At 48.9% G+C, this 17,745-nt stretch overlaps 1 protein-coding gene across 3 annotated transcripts in view; it reads left to right on the top strand.

The window, feature by feature from the left end:
• LOC147111319 (MICOS complex subunit mic25-like) overlaps nt 1-17,745 on the top strand; it is a 411,496-nt gene that overhangs the window by 242,554 nt on the left and 151,197 nt on the right. The window lies entirely within an intron of this gene.

The raw sequence follows: 17,745 nt of genomic DNA, 5'->3' as shown, positions 1-17,745 counted from the left end.
TACCATAGTGGAATGTCTACCGGTGACAAATTCTGCCATTGAAAGGGAGACCAGAAATGACCCTACTCTCTCACGGGTCTACGATTTAACAATGAAGGGATGGCCAGCACATGGCGAACCACTGTTGCCAGCATTCTCGCAAAGAAGAGAACAGCTGTCAGTGTGCCGAGGAACCTTGATGTGTGGATCCAGAGTGGTGATTCCACCCAAACTCCAGGATAAAGTGCTAAAGGAGCTTCACGAGGGGCATCTGGGTGGAGTGAAAATGAAGAACCTAGCTAGGGCGTTTGTATGGTGGCCAGGTATCGATGGAGACATCGAAGACATGACCAAGAGCTGCCTAGGATGCCAGAAGGTCCAAAATGCTCCGCCACAGGCCCCTCTACATCCATGGGAGTGGCCCTCATCTCCCTGGCAAAGGGTGCACATCGACTTTGCTGGTCCATTTATGGACTCAATGTTCTTAATCGCAGTTGATGCACACTCCAAGTGGCCGGAGGTAATAAAGATGTCCTCCACCACCACGGAAAAAACCATCACAGTATTAAGGACCATATTTGCCAGGAATGGGCTGCCGGAACAGATATGTTCTGATAATGGACCGCAATTTGTGTCCGAAGAATTCAGAAAGTTCTTAAAGAACAATGGGGTAAAGCACTACACGTCCGCCCCATACCATCCCGCCACCAATGGATTGGCTGAAAGGTTTGTCCAGACCTTTAAGAAGGCCATAAAGGCCATGGGTAATGAAGACATAAAACTTCAGCACAAGGTGGATAACTTCTTATTTGCATATAGGAATGCAACACATATGGTTACAAACCAAACTCCCGCCATGATGTTCTACAATAGAAACCTAAGATGCCGGCTGGATTTGGTCAAGCCCAACATCCGAAGGGACGTGGAGAACCGGCAGTTTCAGGGCATGAATGAAAGGCCAACTAGGACCTTACAGATAGGCCAACCGGTTTTGGCCCGGGACTACCGTACCGAGAAATGGCAGCCTGGAACTATCTGCACACGACTAGGACCACTGATGTATACCGTGGACATCGGAGAAAGCATAATAAGGCGCCATGCTGACCAAATCATCAAGTCATCCGAAAAGGGACAACCTACACCACCACGCTATACATCTAACGATGAAGTAGAGATACCCATATCTACCTCCGATCCGGTGATACTGGAACCCGATGAACCCGACACTGGCCTTCAAGCCGAATCAGCCTTACCCGAAGAACCTACTACACCACCAGAAACTACTACACCCCCGAGGCGTTATCCGGACCGAGTCAGGAAGCCTCCTGAGAGACTAACTTATAATTAATTAATACAGCAATGTATATTATTTTGCATATAACATGTAATTAATAATTACTTAAAATATGATGTACTAGTTAGCTAGAAGGGGAGGAATTGTGGTGTATGTGCCTTTAAGAGCAATTGTGGTGTATGTGCCTTTAAGAGCCCCAGGTGTGCGTAATGCCGGTAATTGCCACTTGGGCTATATAAGCCTGTGTATTGTGTATATCCTTTAGAACCCCCCCCCAGACTTGCTTAGTAAATACCTATGAACCAACTCCTGTCTTCAGTGTCTTTATCTACACACGGACACTACACTTCCCCCCTTCCCCCCCTTCCCCTTCCCCCTCCCCTTCCCCCCCTCTCCTTCCCCCCCTCCCCTTCCCCCCTCTCTTTTCCCCCCCTCTTCCCCCCAGTCGCTCTCTCTCTTCCCCCCAGTCGCTCTCTCTCTTCCCCCCAGTCGCTCTCTCTCTCTCTTCCAACAACAACATGCCCTCGAAAAAGCCTCGGCACCGCCGGGCACTTCAGCTAGTCTATATATATAAAAGGATATGTCTATCTGTCTGTCTCTCTGTCTGTCTCTCTTTCTGTCTATCTGGCCGGCTATACAATCAAAAGTTATAGAGCGTACCTACGCATATGTTATATCAAAAGAAAGCTCATCATTAGGGGACTCTTATAGGCGTATTTACTTTTTGCTCCGACAAAAATTGTGCCGACGGTCGGACAAAAATTGTGCCAACGGTATCCAAAAAACGTTCAAAATTCCCCTCATTATCTGCTCATTTGCATCGAGTGGGGGCGGGTTCATTGTCTGTGCGGGCGGGCCATCCTACAGTTGAGTGACGTGATGATTGACCAATCCTACAGTTCAGTGACCTGACGGTTGACCAATCGGTGCGTGTGTGGGCGGGCCTTATCATTCTGAACCGAGGTGAGTCGCCGCCATCTTGATTCCAAACTTTTCCTTTCTTTTTCCCGCTTTCTGCGTGTTTCTTTTCAAATCGACATTTCCAGCAAAAAAAAAGTTGCTTTTAAAACACAAATTGTTTTTTAAAAAAGTTAATTAATTTGTAAATCTTTTCTCTAACCTCTATAATTCTCCTACCTTTCACCGTTTTTCCAGGCCCAGGGCCTAGGCTTCTCCAACTGCCAGCAGTGCAACTCTAGACCCAGGCTCCCGGCCTAGACAGAGACAAACACTGGCAGAGGGGAGAGGGTGTGCTGCCTCAGCTCCATTCCCGGGGTCAGTAGGTGGGGAGGCTTCATAAGCAACTGGGGTAGGTCGCAAGCCCCGAATAATAATCTGAAGATCCTGTGTTTGCAGCTGAGGAAATTTCTTCTGCTGACAGCCCCAGGTTAACGGCAGCTATCTTTGTCAAGGAGGGCAAAACGTTTCAGTGCGACGCCATTTTGATTCAGTGTGTAACAGAGTGCATGCGCGGCCATCTTAGTACAGGAACATAGAGTGGGTGGGGCTTCTGTGCTCCAAATCGGGTCCTGGTGACCGAGACAGACAATCGACTGTGTGGGCGGGGCCTAATCTTTCCATTGTTTGTGATACAACACACTGAGAGGTGAGCACCCCTTTTTTAATAAAAAGATTGGTGAGGTTGTAAAGTGTATGTTATAGAAAGATTTACCAAAAATGTTTTATAAGTACAGGAAACTTTGTGCTATCCGGAGGTGAGCTATCCGGCAATCTGGAGCCACCGGCAAAAATCAGCAGCTGTTTTTTATTCTTTTTGTTTGTTTTTTTTGCTTTGTTTGAACAGTCAAGCTGTGCAAGGTCTGTAGCTATAGCAACAGCTTGAGCTACAGAGCTTTAGGGCCACACCTGAGTGTTTAGAAGCAGTTGCTAAGCAACAGTGTTTGTTGTCAAATACGGAGATAAGAATCTCCATATCTCTCAACATTAACTCTGGAGAGTACGGCAGTTTTGAGGCAAGGCAGCAGCTCGGTCCCGTGGGTGCCGGATAGCACAAAGTTTCCTGTACTTTAAGTTTATCTCCCCCCCTCCCTTCCGCCCCCCCCACACCCCCCTTCCCCCCCCACACCCCCCTTCCCCCCCCCACACCCCCTTCCCCCCCCACACCCACCACCCCCCCTCCCCCCACACCCCCTTCCCCCCCCCACACCCCCTTCCCCCCCACACCCCCTCCCCACCCCTCTCCTCCCTTCCCCCTCCCTCCCCTCCCCACCCACACCCCCCTTCCACCCCCTCCCCTTCCCCTCTCCCTCCCCTTCCCCCCTCCCTTCCCTCTCCTCCCTCCCCCCCCTTCCCCCCTCCCCCCCCTTCCCCTCCCCCCCTTCCCCCACTCCCTCCCCCTTCCCCCTCCTCCCTCCCCTCCCCTTCCCCCTCCTCCCCCCTTCCCCCCTCCCTCCCCCTCCTCCCTCCCCCTCCATCCCCCTTCCCCCCCCTGCCTCCCCTTCCCCCTCCTCCCTCCCCCTCATTGCCCCCCTTCCCCCACTCCCCCCTCCCCCTCCTCCCCCCCACTCCTCCCCCCTTCCCCTTCCCCCCTCCCCCCAACTCCCTCCCCACTCCTCCCCCTTCCCCTTCCCCCACTCCTCCCCCCTTCCCCTTCCCCCACTCCCTCTCCACTCCCCCCCAGTCACTCTCTCTCTTCCCCCCAGTCGCTCTCTCTCTCTCTTCCCCCCAGTCGCTCTCTCTCTCTTCCCCCCAGTCACTCTCTCTCTCTCTTCCCCCCCCAGTCGCGCTCTCTCTCTCTTCCCCCCCAGTCGCTCTCTCTCTCTCTTCCCCCCCGTCGCTCTCTCTCTTCCCCCCCAGTCGCTCTCTCTCTCTCTTCCCCCCCAGTCGCTCTCTCTCTCTCTTCCCCCCAGTCGCTCTCTCTCTTCCCCCCCAGTCGCTCGCTCTCTTCCCCCCCAGTCGCTCGCTCTCTTCCCCCCCAGTCGCTCGCTCTCTTCCCCTCCAGTCGCTCTCTCTCTTCCCCCCCCAGTCGCTCTCTCTCTTCCCCCCCAGTCGCTCTCTCTCTTCCCCCCCAGTCGCTCTCTCTCTTCCCCCCCCAGTCGCTCTCTCTCTTCCCCCCCAGTCGCTCTCTCTCTTCCCCCCCCCAGTCGCTCTCTCTCTTCCCCCCCAGTCGCTCGCTCTCTTCCCCCCCAGTCGCTCTCTCTCTTCCCCCCCAGTCGCTCTCTCTCTCTCTTCCAACAACAACATGCCCTCGAAAAAGCCTCGGCACCACCGGGCACTCCAGCTAGTGTTTCTATAATCTAGGCTGACACTCCCAGTGCAGTACTGAGGGAGGCTCCATCTTTCGGATGAGACATTAAACTGAGGCCCTGTCTGCCCTCTCAGGTGGATGTAAAAGATTCCATGGCACTATTTTGAAGAAGAGCAGGGGAGTTCTCCCCGGTGTCCTGGGCCAATATTTATCCCTCAGCCAACATCACCAAAAAACAGATTGATTTTTGTGGGAGCTTGCTGTGCGCAAATTGGCTGCTGCATTTCCTACATTACAGCAGTGACTCCACTTCAAAAGTACTTCAGTGGCTGTAAAACGTTTTGGGACTGACTGAGGTCTTGAAAGGTGGTATAGAAATGCGTGTTCTTTTTCTGTTTTGGGACGTTTTACTACATTAAAGGCGCTTTATAAAAACAAGTAGTTAGTGGTGTTGCTGCAACTTCCATGGAGGTAGCAAAAGGTTTAATAGTCAAATCCTGGAAAGAGGTGAATAATGACGGATGGTGTGTAAAAATCAAACTCGAGTCAGGTTATGAAAAGGCATTAGACAAAAGGTGAGTGAATGACTCCAAATTAAAAGGGTACACAGTAGAATGTGAACCAAAGAATCTGGCAGGAAAATCAAAGACAGTTGGAGTTTGAAGTTGTTAAAGTTTACCTCAGTCCTAGATTTATCCAAGTTCTTGAGACATAAGGTAGTCAACCTGCAGTTGTTCTTACCTCCGTTATTGCAGAGACTGATGTTAACAAACTATCTTGAGAGATAGGGAATGTGGTGGCGCACGGACATGGCTTTGCACCTACAATCCACTAAATGTACATTGAGTTCCCTATCTCAGTCACGTTACTGTAGGGAAGGCATGAATGGATACCAGATGCTGCCCAGAGGAAGGGGGCAACGTAAGAGGAAGAGTGAAAATGCTGGAAACACTCAGCAAGTCGAGCAGCATCTGTGAAGAAAGGTAAAAACTTTAACATTTTAGGGCTAGCCCTTCGTCAGAACTGAAGATATTTTTTTTTAATTCGTTTTATGGGATGTAGGCGTCGCTGGCAAGGCCAGCATTTATTGCCCATCCCTAATTGCCCTTGAGAAGGTGGTGGTGAGCCGCCTTCTTGAACCGCTGCAGTCCGTGTGGGGAAGGTGCTTCCACAGTGCTGTTAGGGAGGGAGTTCCAGGATTTTGACCCAGCGACGATGAAGGATCGACGATATACTTCTAAGTCAGGATGGTGTGTGACTTGGAGGGGAACTTGCAGGTGGTGGTTTTCCCATGCGCCTGCTATCCTTGTCCTTCTAGGTGGAAGAGGTTGCGGGTTTGGGAGGTGCTGCTGAAGAAGCCTTGGTGAGTTGCTGCAGTGCATCTTGTATATGGTACACACTGTCGTCCGGATCTTGTTGCATGCGGGCATGGACTGCTTCATTATCTGAGGAGTTATGAATGGCACTGAGCACTGTGCAGTCATCAGCGAACATCCCCATTTCTGACCTTATGTTGGAGGGAAGGTCATTGATGAAGCAGCTGAAGATGGATGGGCCTAGGACGCTGCCCTGAGGAACTCCTGCAGCGATGTCCTGGGGCTGTAATAATTGACCTTCAACCACCACAACCATCTTCCTTTGTGCTAGGTATAACTCCAGCCAGAGGAGTGTTTTCCCCCCGATTCCCATTGACTTCAGTTTTACTAGGGCTCCTTGATGCCACACTCAGTCAAATGCTGCCTTGATGTCAAGGGCAGTCACTCTCACCTCACCTCTGGAATTCAGCTCCTTTGTCCATGTTTGGACCAAGGCTGTAATGAGGTCGGGAGCCGAGTGGTCTTGGCAGAACCTAAACTGGGCATCAGTGAGCAGATTATTGGTGAGTAAGTGCCGCTTGATAGTACTGTCGATTACACCTTCCATCACTTTGCTGATGATTGAGAGTAGACTGATGGGGCAGTAATTGGCCGGGTTGGATTTGTCCTGCTTTTTGTGGACAGGGCATACCTGGGTAGTTTTCCACATTGTCGGATAGATGCCAGTGTTGTAGCTGTACTGGAGCAGCTTGACGAGATGCGTGGCTTGTTCTGTAGCACAAATCATCAGCACGATAGCCAGGATGTTGTCGGGGCTGTATCCAGTGTGCTAGCTGTTTCTTGATATCACGTGGAGTAAATTGAATTGGCGGAAGACTGGCTTTTGTGATGGTGGGGACCTCAGGAGGAGGCCGATATGGATCATCCACTTGGCACTTCTGGCTGAAGATGGTTGCAAACACTTCAGCTTTGTCTTTTGCACTCACGTGCTGGGCTCCACCATCATTGAGGATGGGGATATTCATGGAGCCTCCTCCTCCCGTTAGTTGTTTAATGGTCCACCACCATTCATGACTGGATGTGGCAGGACTGCAGAGCTTTGATCTGATCCGTTGATTGTGGGATTGTTTAGCCCTGTCTCTAACATGCTGCTTCTGTTTTTTAGCATGCATGTAGTCCTGTGTTGCAGCTTCCCCAGGTTGGCACCTCATTTTTAGGTATGCCTGGTGCTGCTCCTGGCATGCTCTTCTACACTCCTTATTGAACCAGGGTTGGTCCCCTGGCTTGATGGTAATGGTAGAGTGAGGCATATGCCGGGCCATGTGGTTACAGATTGTGGTGGAATACAATTCTGCTGCTGCTGATGGCCCACAGCGCCTCATGGATGCCCGGTTTTGAGCTGCTAGATCTGTTCTGAATCTATCCCATTTAGCACGGTGGTAGTGCCACACAACATGATGGAGGGTGCCCTCATTGTGAAGATGGGACTTCGTCTCCACAATGACTGCGGTGGTCACTGCTACCAATACAGTCATGGATAGATGCATCTGCGATAGGTAGATTGGTGAGGACGAGGTCAAGTAGGTTTTTCCCTCGTGTTGGTTCTCTCACCACCTGTCGCAGACCCAGACTGGCAGTTATGTCCTTCAGGACTCGGCCAGCTCGGTCAGTATGGGTGCTACCGAGCCACTCTTGGTGATGGACATTGAAGTTCCCCACCCAGAGTACATTCTGTGCCCTTGCTACTGTCAGTGCTTCTTCCAAGTGGTGTTCAACATGGAGGAGTGCTGATTCATCAGCTGAGGGAGGGCGGTAGGTGGTAATCAGCGGGAGGTTTCCATGCCCATGTTGAGAGCCACTCCTTCCCGACTGTATACCACTGTGCCGCCGGTAGGACAGGACATGGAGGAGTTTGGGACATTGACTGAAAGGTATAATTCTGTGAGTATGACTACGTCAGGCTGATACTTGACTAGTCTGTGGGACAGCTCTCCCAATTTGGCACATGTCTCCAGATGTTGGTGAGGAGGACTTTGCAGGGTCGACTGGGCTGGGTGTGCCGTGCCGTGTCCGTAGGTGGCGAGGTCTGTCCGGTTTTATTCTTTTTCGTAGCGGTTTGTTACAACTGAGTGGCTTGTTAGGCCATTTCAGAGGGCAGTTAAGAGTCAACCACCTTACTGTGGGTCTGGAGTCACATATAGGCCAGACCAGGGCATGAGGGGACCAGATGGTTTTTTTTACGACAGATACTAGTAATTATTCCAGATTTATTTAATTAAGTGAATTTAAATTCCCCAGCTGCCGTGGTGGGATTTGAACTCATGTCTTCGGATTATTAGTCCAGGCCCTTGGATTATTAGCCCAGTGACATTACCACTACGCTACCGTTGATAGGCTGGTTTCTGAGAGGCTTTGATTGGTAGCTGGGCTGCTGTGGATAATATCAGTAGAAGTGGAGCAAAATATGTTAGCATGTGAATGAGGTGGGGGGTGTTAGGAGGTGCAGTGTGTTAGATACTGGCTTTTCTCTTCCACCATCTGGATTCTGGCCCAGAAGGATGGTCTCCTCTGTAAGGATCCTCCATAAAATTAATTTTGATGGTCCCACTTCAGTTCCTGGTGGGAATGGGTTCACAATATACAGCCTCCTCTAATTCAGTGATAATTGGTAGCCTCGCTCGGACTGTATAGGATGGTTGGCATGGAAGGCCAAGGAGTATCAAATTAACACAGTGAAGGCTGCACTTCTGAGATTGTGGCACACCAGAGGCAACTTTACTCTGCAGCTGACTGATATGGGAATGCTTAGTGCTGACACTTGGGGTGAAACTTTCTCCTTGGGTGGGGGGCAATTTTTTGCACCCCTCTCAATTTTCCCCTCAGGCTGTGTAACAGGCAGCCAGTACGATATTGCTCGAAAGAAAGACTTGCATTCATATAGCGCTTTTCACAACCGCCCCAAAGTGCTTTATAGCCAATGAAGTGCTTTTGAAGCGTAGTCATTGTTGTAATGTGGGAAAAACAGCAACCAATTTGCGCACAGCAAGCTCCCACAAACAGCAATGTGATAACTCCCCTGCTCTTCTTAGAAATAGTGCTGTGGGATCTTTTACACCTACCTGAGATGGCTTCGGTTGAACGTCTCATCAGAAAATCAGAGCCTCCCACAGTGCAGCACTCTCTCAGTACTGCACTGGAGTGTCAGCCTAGATTTTTGTGCTCAAGTTCCTGGAGTGGGACTTGAACCCTCAACCTTCAATGTTCAGAGGCGAGGGTGCTGCTCACTGAGCCACAGCTGATGCACAGAATTGGGGGAATATAAGAATCTTGTCAAGTAGGCAAGAGTTCTTTCCTCTTATATACAAAAGAAATGCTATGAAGCTAGTTTCAAAGCAGATGTTCGTACCTTCACATATTAATGGAACAATTTATAACGCTGCTTGTTTAACAGCCAGGCAGTAGCTAGCCCTGCCCCCTCACAGTAATTAAGTCGCAAGTGAGTCATGGCGTTCCAAAGTCATAAATATTTAATATGCCACATATCTAGAACACATAATAATGAGAGACTGAGCTAATCGCGATCTTACCCATTGCTGGGATTCGCTTCGTATCCCGTTGTTCCCTGTTCTGTATTCACAAGGTAGAGGCAGATGAGGAAGGTCATTGGGTCCATCCCGATTCATCCATTCAGAAACAACCTGCAGTCCCCCTTCACAGCATTCAACCGTTTGCTAAATGATTCCACGGTTTCAGTCTCCACCACTCTACCTGGGCAACCTTTGCGCGTGTTGATTCACTCTTTATTTGAAGAGAAACTTCCTGACATCAGTCTTAAATTTGCTGTTTGCCAGTTTAAACCTGTGCTTCCTTGTTCTCCTGTCACTGTTTACTTTGAAGTAGTGTTGCAGATTTACCTTTTCTATGCTGTTTACCCTGGGTGCCTCTAAGACCCCCGCCCCTCAATGCCAAGGTTTTTCAGTCTCTCTTCATAAACTCTTTTATGCCACATTTAAAACCTTAGAGCTTAAATTTGTTCAGTAGTTTGTGCAAATGAATTAACAGTGACTGCAGCTCAAAGGACATCATCAATCTAACCAGTACAGTAGTATTAGAACCACAGACGTCTATGGCACAGAAGGAGGAAATTTGGTCCATTGTGTCTCTGCCGGCTCTTTGCTGGAGCAATTACATAGAATTGCTTAGAATATACGGCACAGGAACAGGCCATTTGGCCCAACCAGTCCATACCGGCGTTAATGCTCCACTCGAGGCCCCTCCAATCCTTCCTCACCTAACTCTCATCAGCGTGACCCTCTATTCCCTTCTCCCGCATATGCTTAACTAGCCTCCCCTTAAATGCACCAATACTATTTGCCTCAACTACTCTGTGGTAGCGAGTTCCACATTCTCACCACTCTCTGGGTGAAGAAGTTTCTTCTGAATTCCCTATTGGATTTCTTGGTGACTATCTCATATTGGTGGCCTTTAGTTTTGCTCTTCCCCACAAGTGGAAACATTCTCTCTGTGTCTACTCTGTCAAGACCTTTCATAATTTTAAAGACCTCTATTAGGTCACCCCTCAGCAATCTCTTTTCAAGAGAAAAGAGACCCAGCCTGTTCAACCTTTCCTGATGGGTATAACCTTGCATTTCTGGTATCATCCTTGTAAATTCAGAACTAATCCCGACTGCCCCGCGCTCTTCCCATATCCCAGTGTCTGCCTCTGCTTCAAAATATTGATCCAGTTTTCCCCAAAAAGGTGCGATAGTCTCTGCCTCAGCCACTCCCTGTGGCAAAGCATTCCACGCTCCAACAGCCCTTTGCGTAATGACATTTCTCCTAATCTCTCTTTTCATTCTCGGTGACAATTTTAAATTAATGAACCCTCCAGAGCAAATATTCTTTTCCAATTCCCTCTTAGAACCAGACCTATTTGGTGCTGCTAGTCTCATTATATTTAAAAATTCCTGAAACTGTGATGTTAAAGGTGAGGGTAAATCTAGAGTTCACCATTTTGTTCCAAGTACCTTCCCTATATGGGAAAAAATTATAATTGGAAATATGCTTCCCAACCTCCCCTTCCACCGCCGACCCCCCCTTTCCCAGGTGGCTAGACTGGTAAAGATGGTGAGTTGCTGAGCCATAGGGATTTGGGTCTCGGAGTTTGATCCCTGGTCTGTGCACAGTTAGTGGTCTCAGCTGGAGGGGAATAAGGATTCCTCAATTGGCCTCAGTGGACCCAGGTAATGGAAGGGAAAAATCTGGCATTCCCTGACCACTTTCCAGCCACCACTGCTGGTGCAGTTGATGCGTAGACGTCAAGTTGAGATCGGGGTTGAGTTTGCCACAGTTGAATAGCCTGGTCCTCTGTCGAGGCTCATACAAGAGTAATGACCACTTGGGCAAAGTGCCAGAGAGCACCAAACACATCGGTAGAACTGCACCCCATTATAAGCAGTCAGAGGCCGAAAATAGGTCAGAAGTGGCGGGGAGGAGGGCGAGGGCGGGGTCAGGCGGCGGGCGGCAGGGAAAGTGTTTTGTCGTGAAGTATCAGTTTTCAGAGTCCCGCAATTTCAGAACTCCTCCCCTCCAGGACCGTTCCGGTGTCGTCAGTTACAAGAGGACCGTCTGCTTGTGTCTCAGAATGATTCCGTTCATTTAACTACGAGCCTGAAGCTTGGGACTGACAAAGGAGCTAGTCCAGAGCTGCTCAACCCCTGGAAAACAGGCTACCGGCAAAGTGCTCCCTTTATATGTACACAAATCTTTGAAGACAGCAGGACAAGTTGGGAAGGCTGTTAAAAAAGCATGCGGGATCCTTGGTTTTATAAACAGGCATAGCGTACAAAAATAAGAAATTTATGCTAAACCTTTATAAATCCCTGGTTAGGCCTCAGCTGGAGTATTGTGTCCAATTCTGGGCACCACGTTTTAGTAAGGATGTTAATGTCTTTGAAAGGGTGCAGAGGAGATTTACTAGAACCGTACCAGGGATGAGGGACTTAAGTTACATGGAGAGACTAGAGAAGCTGAGATTGTTCTCCTTAGAGCAGAGAAGTTTAAGGGCATATTTAATAAAGGTGCTCAAAATCATGAAGGGTTTTGATAGCGTAAATAAGGAGAAACTGTTTCCATTGGCAGGAGTTCGGTAACCAGAGGACACAGATTGAAGATAATTGAAAGAACCAGAGGGGAGATGAGAATTTTTTTTACACGGCGAGTTGTTGTGATCTGGAACGTGCTGCCTGAAAGGGTGGTGGAAGCAGATTCAATAGTAACTTTCAAAAGGGAATCGCATAAATACTTAAAGGGGTTTTGTTTGCATGGCCTCGGGGAAAGAGCAGAGGGAGTGGAGTTAAAGCGTGGCCTTTCAAAGAGCCATCACAGGCACGATGGGCTGAATGGCCTCCTTCTGTACTGTATCATTCTATGATTCTCGGATTTCGATATCCCTTCCCCTTTAAGTAAACTTACCAGCGCCGTCCAGGAGGCTGCCCGAATCGGATCGCGGGAACAGTAATCCGTTATGTCAGGTCACACGACCTGCTGACCCTGAGGAGAAACAGTGGAGCAAACAAATGGATGGAAGCCAGGGATTTATATTCATGAATGCTCACTGGCTATCAATGGAAAGAATGGGGGAGGCATTTGTTATAAAGTGGAAATGGCAAATCGGCGAGAGACCAGGTTTCAACACAACCAAATGGAAGAAGAGATTGACCTTTATTTTAAAAACTGAAAGAAAGGCTGCTTACGGTTTGGATTAAAATTTTGGATAACACCAGTGGAATGTGTGTCTGGCTGCAGTCTGCAAATCACAAATGGATCTGTGATGCATCAAATCACAAAATGCTTGCAGTTTTTTTTTAAACAATTGATTCTTCTGGGTTTTAATTCTCATTTGTTGTTAACAAAGCCCATTCTCTCTGGTTCACCGTTGCAGCATTGTAATAAATGCCTCCCATTCTTTCCTCTGACCATCAGTCATTGTTCATGAATATGAATCAGCCGACTTAATCTATTTGTTTTCCTGTCTTGCTTCTCTGCCGGGGTCAGCGGGTCGTGCGACCTGACTTGCACCCCATTCATATTTCGGGACTGCCCCCTCCCGTGAAAGCGTTGCTGGTAAGGTGACCTGGTTTCCATGGTGCCAAACCCGCCTAGTTTATATTATGGGGTGGATGCAGCAACATTGGAACGGTGGTTGCACATTTGCTTCCACAACTTACACGTGTACCTTCACCGTTATCAGAAAGAAAGAAAGACTTGCATTTCTATAACACCTTTCACGGCCAGCAAAGTGCTTTACAGCCAATGAAGTACAGTCACTGTTGTAATGTAGGAAACACGGCAGGCAAATTGCGCACAGCAAGCTCCCACAAACAGCAGTGTGTTAATGACCAGATAATCTGTTTTTTTTTTATTTGTTTATGGAATGTGGGAATCACTGGCAAGGCCAGCATTTATTGCCTATCCATCAATCAACATCACTATGTTTTAGTGATGCTGATTGAGAGATAAGTATTGGCCAGGACACCAGGGATAACTCCCCTATTGTTCTTTGAAATAGTGGCCGTGGGATTTTTTACATCCATCTGAGAGAGCAGACGGGGCCTCGGTTTAACGTCTCATCCGAAAGACGGCACCTCCGACAGTGCAGCACTCCCTCAGCACAGCTCTGGAGTGTCAGTCTAGATTTTGTGCTCAAGTCCCTGGAGTGGGACTTGAATTCACAACCTTCTGACTCAGAAACAAGGGTGCCACCCACAGCTGACATTCAGAACGAAACAGTCCGTACAAGCCAGCAATGTCAAAACACTCTACTGGCTCCTCCCTTCACAGGCATGACCATTGATTCATTTATATTGCAAGGGCTGCCACCAAAATTCCCAAGTATTGTTGTACCAACCATTGGTTTTCCAGTTGCTGGAATACTGTCCTTGAAGCACTTGGAAATGTCCTGAGGAATTTTGACAGCAAGTGTGGCTATGAGTGGCGTATAATAAGCATCTCTTTCTCTCTTAGGCAGTCCCTCGGAACCGAGGATGACTTGTTCCCACATTAAAAATGAGTTTGCAGGTGACTGATGAGTCCAGTGCGGGACCTACAGTCTCTGTCACAGGTGGGGCAGACGGTGGTTGAAGGGGCGGGTGGGTGGTGTGCTTGGGTTGATAATCGGGGTGCAGTACTGTGTGGCGGGGGCAGGTTGGTAGAGGATCTTTGTCTTACGGATGTTTAGTGTAAGGCCCATGCTCTCGTACGCTTCGGTGAAGGTGTTGACGACGGTCTGGAGTTCGACCTCCGAGTGAGCGCAGATGCAAGCGTCGTCTGCATACTGTAATTCGACGACAGAGGATGGGACGACCTTGGATCTGGACTGGAGGCGACGGAGGTTGAACTAATGAAATACTGCCCCACTCCCAGGGCCCCCTGGCAAATACTGCCCCATTGCCAGGCACCCACTATAAATATTACCACACTCCTAGGGCTCTCCTGCAAATACTGCAATGGACCTCTTTGTAAATTCTGCTACACTACCAGGGACTCTCTGAAAATGCCACATTCCCCAGATCCCTGGAATATGCTGCCTCACTTCTTAAAAAAAAAAAGAACCCCCCTGTCAAATATTGCAACACTCCTGCCACAAATTAATATTTGAGCACTTTGACAGCAAGGTGTGGCTATGAGTGGCGTATAATAAGTATACCAGTGCTTGCCATGGATGTTGCATATATTGGGACCCTATATGAACATAGGAGCAGGGGTAGGCCGTTTAGCCCCTCGAGCCTGTTCTGCCATTCAGTGAGATCATGGCAGATCTACGACCTAACTCCATAAACTGCCTTTGCCCCATCTCCCTTAATACCTTTGGTTAACAAAAATCTATTAATCTCAGATTTAAAATTAAGAATTGATCTAGCATCAATTGTTATTTGTGGAAGAGAGTTCCAAATTTCTACCACCCTTTGTGTGTAGAAGTTTTTTCTGATTTCACTCCTGAAAGGTCTGGCTCCAATTTTTAGACAAAGCCCCCCTAGTCCTAGAATCACCAACCAGCGGAAACAGTTTCTCTTTGTCAATATTAATGCAAACGAGAACTAAAAAGACTTGAAACTTATGAGAGTAAGAAATTGTAGGGAAAAGGGTAACTGGACAGTTAGAAAGAAAGCAAGGAATTGCATTTATATTATGAATGGATGAGACAAGGTAGATAAAAATAGATTTGCTTCCGGTGTTTGAGGCCTGTTTCCATGTTCTTCTTTCTACGTAATTCTGTTTGATAAATCTTTCATGACCTCAGGACGTCCCAAAGTGTGTCACAGCCACTTTTTTGAAGTGTAGTCACTGTCGTAATGCAGGGACCGCAGCAAGCAATTTGCACACAGCAAGATCCCACAATCAAAAATGAGATAATGACCAGATAATCTGCTTTTCAGTGACTTCAAGATGGCTCCTGGACAGGCAGCTCCCTAGGGAGCTCCTTGCTGTGCGCCTCTATTCTTGGCCATCCTTTGCCCTTTCTGCCCCAATCTCCTCTCTTCCACTGGTTAAGTTCCCCTGGCTCTAATAGTAGGTACATTTTAGCCCTAACCACAAGTTCACTGCTAGTTTAAACCGCCACTGCCCATCCCCCGACCATGCCTGCTCTTTGTTTTCCTAAGTGAGCATTGGATCTTTTCTCAAATTTGGCTTCCAAATTCCTGGACTTCTCTGGACATCTGGACTACACCATAAAACTCAGCTGCTGTGACTCTTATCTATTGCTCAGTTGGTTACATTTTAAAGTAACTTTGTCCGGAATGATTATTTGCACGAACAAGTTTAAGTCGTTCTGCGCATGCACATCTGCATGGGGGTGGAGCCTAACTACCGTCCCACCCCAACCGGAGCCGTGCATGCGCATCTGACGTCGTGGCTGCGCAAGAGCACCTAATGTTCCAACCGCGCAAGCGCTTAGCTGCAGGGCTGCGGCCTGAACCGCTGTTGCCAGCTGTTTTTTTGTGTGGAGAAGGTCAAGATATCGGAACGGGGAGAAGAGAGGGGATCGGAGGGAGGAGGGGACGGGATTGGAGGTGGAGGATGGGGAGAGGACAGGGGATCGGAGAGGAGGAGAGGACGGGATTGGAGGTGGAGGGTGCGGAGAGGACATGGGGATCGGAGGGGAGGAGAGGACGGGATTGGAGGTGGAGGATGGGGAGAGGACAGGGGATCGGAGGGGGGAAGAGGACAGTAACTCGTGGCGGGGGGGTGCAAAGAGAAGGTCAGGAACTGGGGGGGAGGGGGAGCACAGGGAGAGCAGTGGGGATGGGGGAAGAAGGTGATCCAGGTCTAAAGGAGATGGAGAATGAGAGCAAGATTCCAACCCCACCTCTACCCCCCTTTAAACCTGCACCACATTCCCCCTCTCCTCCCCCAAGACCTGGATCGTGCTCTTGACCATGAACGGCAGTGTGTGATTCCTTGGAAAGCCTGGTGCATGTGCGGCAGGTGACATCATTGGACTGGACGAAGTAAGGAAGTCTTGACACTCACTATTCACTTCGTACCCAGTAAACCTGTGAACAATCTATGACCCACACACAATGCCCCATCAGTCACCGCAGCTCTCATCCAGAGTGTTCAGTTTGACGGAGTGATTAACGACAGTGTGGGTACTTCTGGTTTTCGGTTGACCCGTGATGTCTTCCTGCACATGAGCCAGGCCATTCAATGATGTCATTCTCAGCACATGCTAAATAATCTCCGGTTCCGCTAGTGATGTCACTTGCAATGACGTCACCCGCACCTGTTCTCGTTGAATGAAATGCGTCTCACTAAACCAACCTTGCAGGTCAAATTATGTAAAATAGTCAATGCTGTGGATTTGTCAAATTCAGCCTCAGAGAAATGGCTACAGCACCCTGCATGATCTTGCATCGCCCGTTCATGGGGGTCACATTTTTGAAGAGGCCCGCAAGTCAGCTTGAACTTAGCATTGGTGAACAGCTCAGTGATGTGCAGGCGTTGCCTGATGGCACCATTGCCGATTCCTACCATCACTCTGCTGATTCCAAAACAAAATACTGCAGATGCTGGACATCTGATATAAATTGCTGGAAACACTCAGGAAAGAGAATTTAAGGAAAGAGAAACAGAATTAGCATTTCACGTTCTGATGAAAGGTCATCGACCTGAACCGTTAACCCAGCTTCTCTCTCCACAGATGCTGCCTGATTTGGTGAGCATTTCCAGCATTTTATGTTATACCACTCAATTGATGATTGGGAGGAGGTTGACAGGGCAGGTCGTACCTGGCCGTGTGAGAGTTACCTTGCTATTCTAGGTGGCCCTCCATATTAACAGATAGATGTCACTGTCATGGCTACACTGGATCAGCTTGGCTCGTGGAGTCTGCCTGTGACAATGACCGGGTCAAATTACATATTGCAGAGACCTTCAATTACTCCAGCAGGCAGGATCAAATTGCACATCTGTGTCTTGTCCTCCAAGGGGACCAATCAGAAATCTGGCCCAGCCCACTTGTGGTGCAAATAAACGCAGCCGACTTTGTCTAGCCTACAGCCCATCCCCCACTGCTGTTACCAGTTGAGCCTGTGACTGGCCTACTGGTTCTTCAGCTTCAGCTGCAGTCTGGTTCCAAGACAGAGATTCACTCTTCTGGGCCAAAGTACATTTCTCCGCCGCTTCTGGATCTTATGGTGACCTCCAACTTCGCCACCGTTTTTCTGCGCCGCAACTGATTCTGCACACCTCCTGGATCTTCATTCCCACAGAAATACCTCCATCAGTGCGTCCCTCCGATACTCTACCCTTCAAGTAGCTTCTGGCTCAGTCACCCCGCCACACCTGTCTCCGAGCCTGGACACCAGTCAATGCTCCATGCCAACTCCACCCTACCTACGTCAACTTTATCCCACCACGGGAATCTCTGACTTTAACTCTGGACT

This window comes from Somniosus microcephalus, chromosome 11, assembly GCF_052327205.1.
Source record: "Somniosus microcephalus isolate GS21.2 chromosome 11, FLI_Smic_1.0, whole genome shotgun sequence".
Lineage (NCBI taxonomy): Eukaryota > Metazoa > Chordata > Chondrichthyes > Squaliformes > Somniosidae > Somniosus > Somniosus microcephalus.
This window is presented reverse-complemented; position numbering and strand designations above follow the sequence as displayed.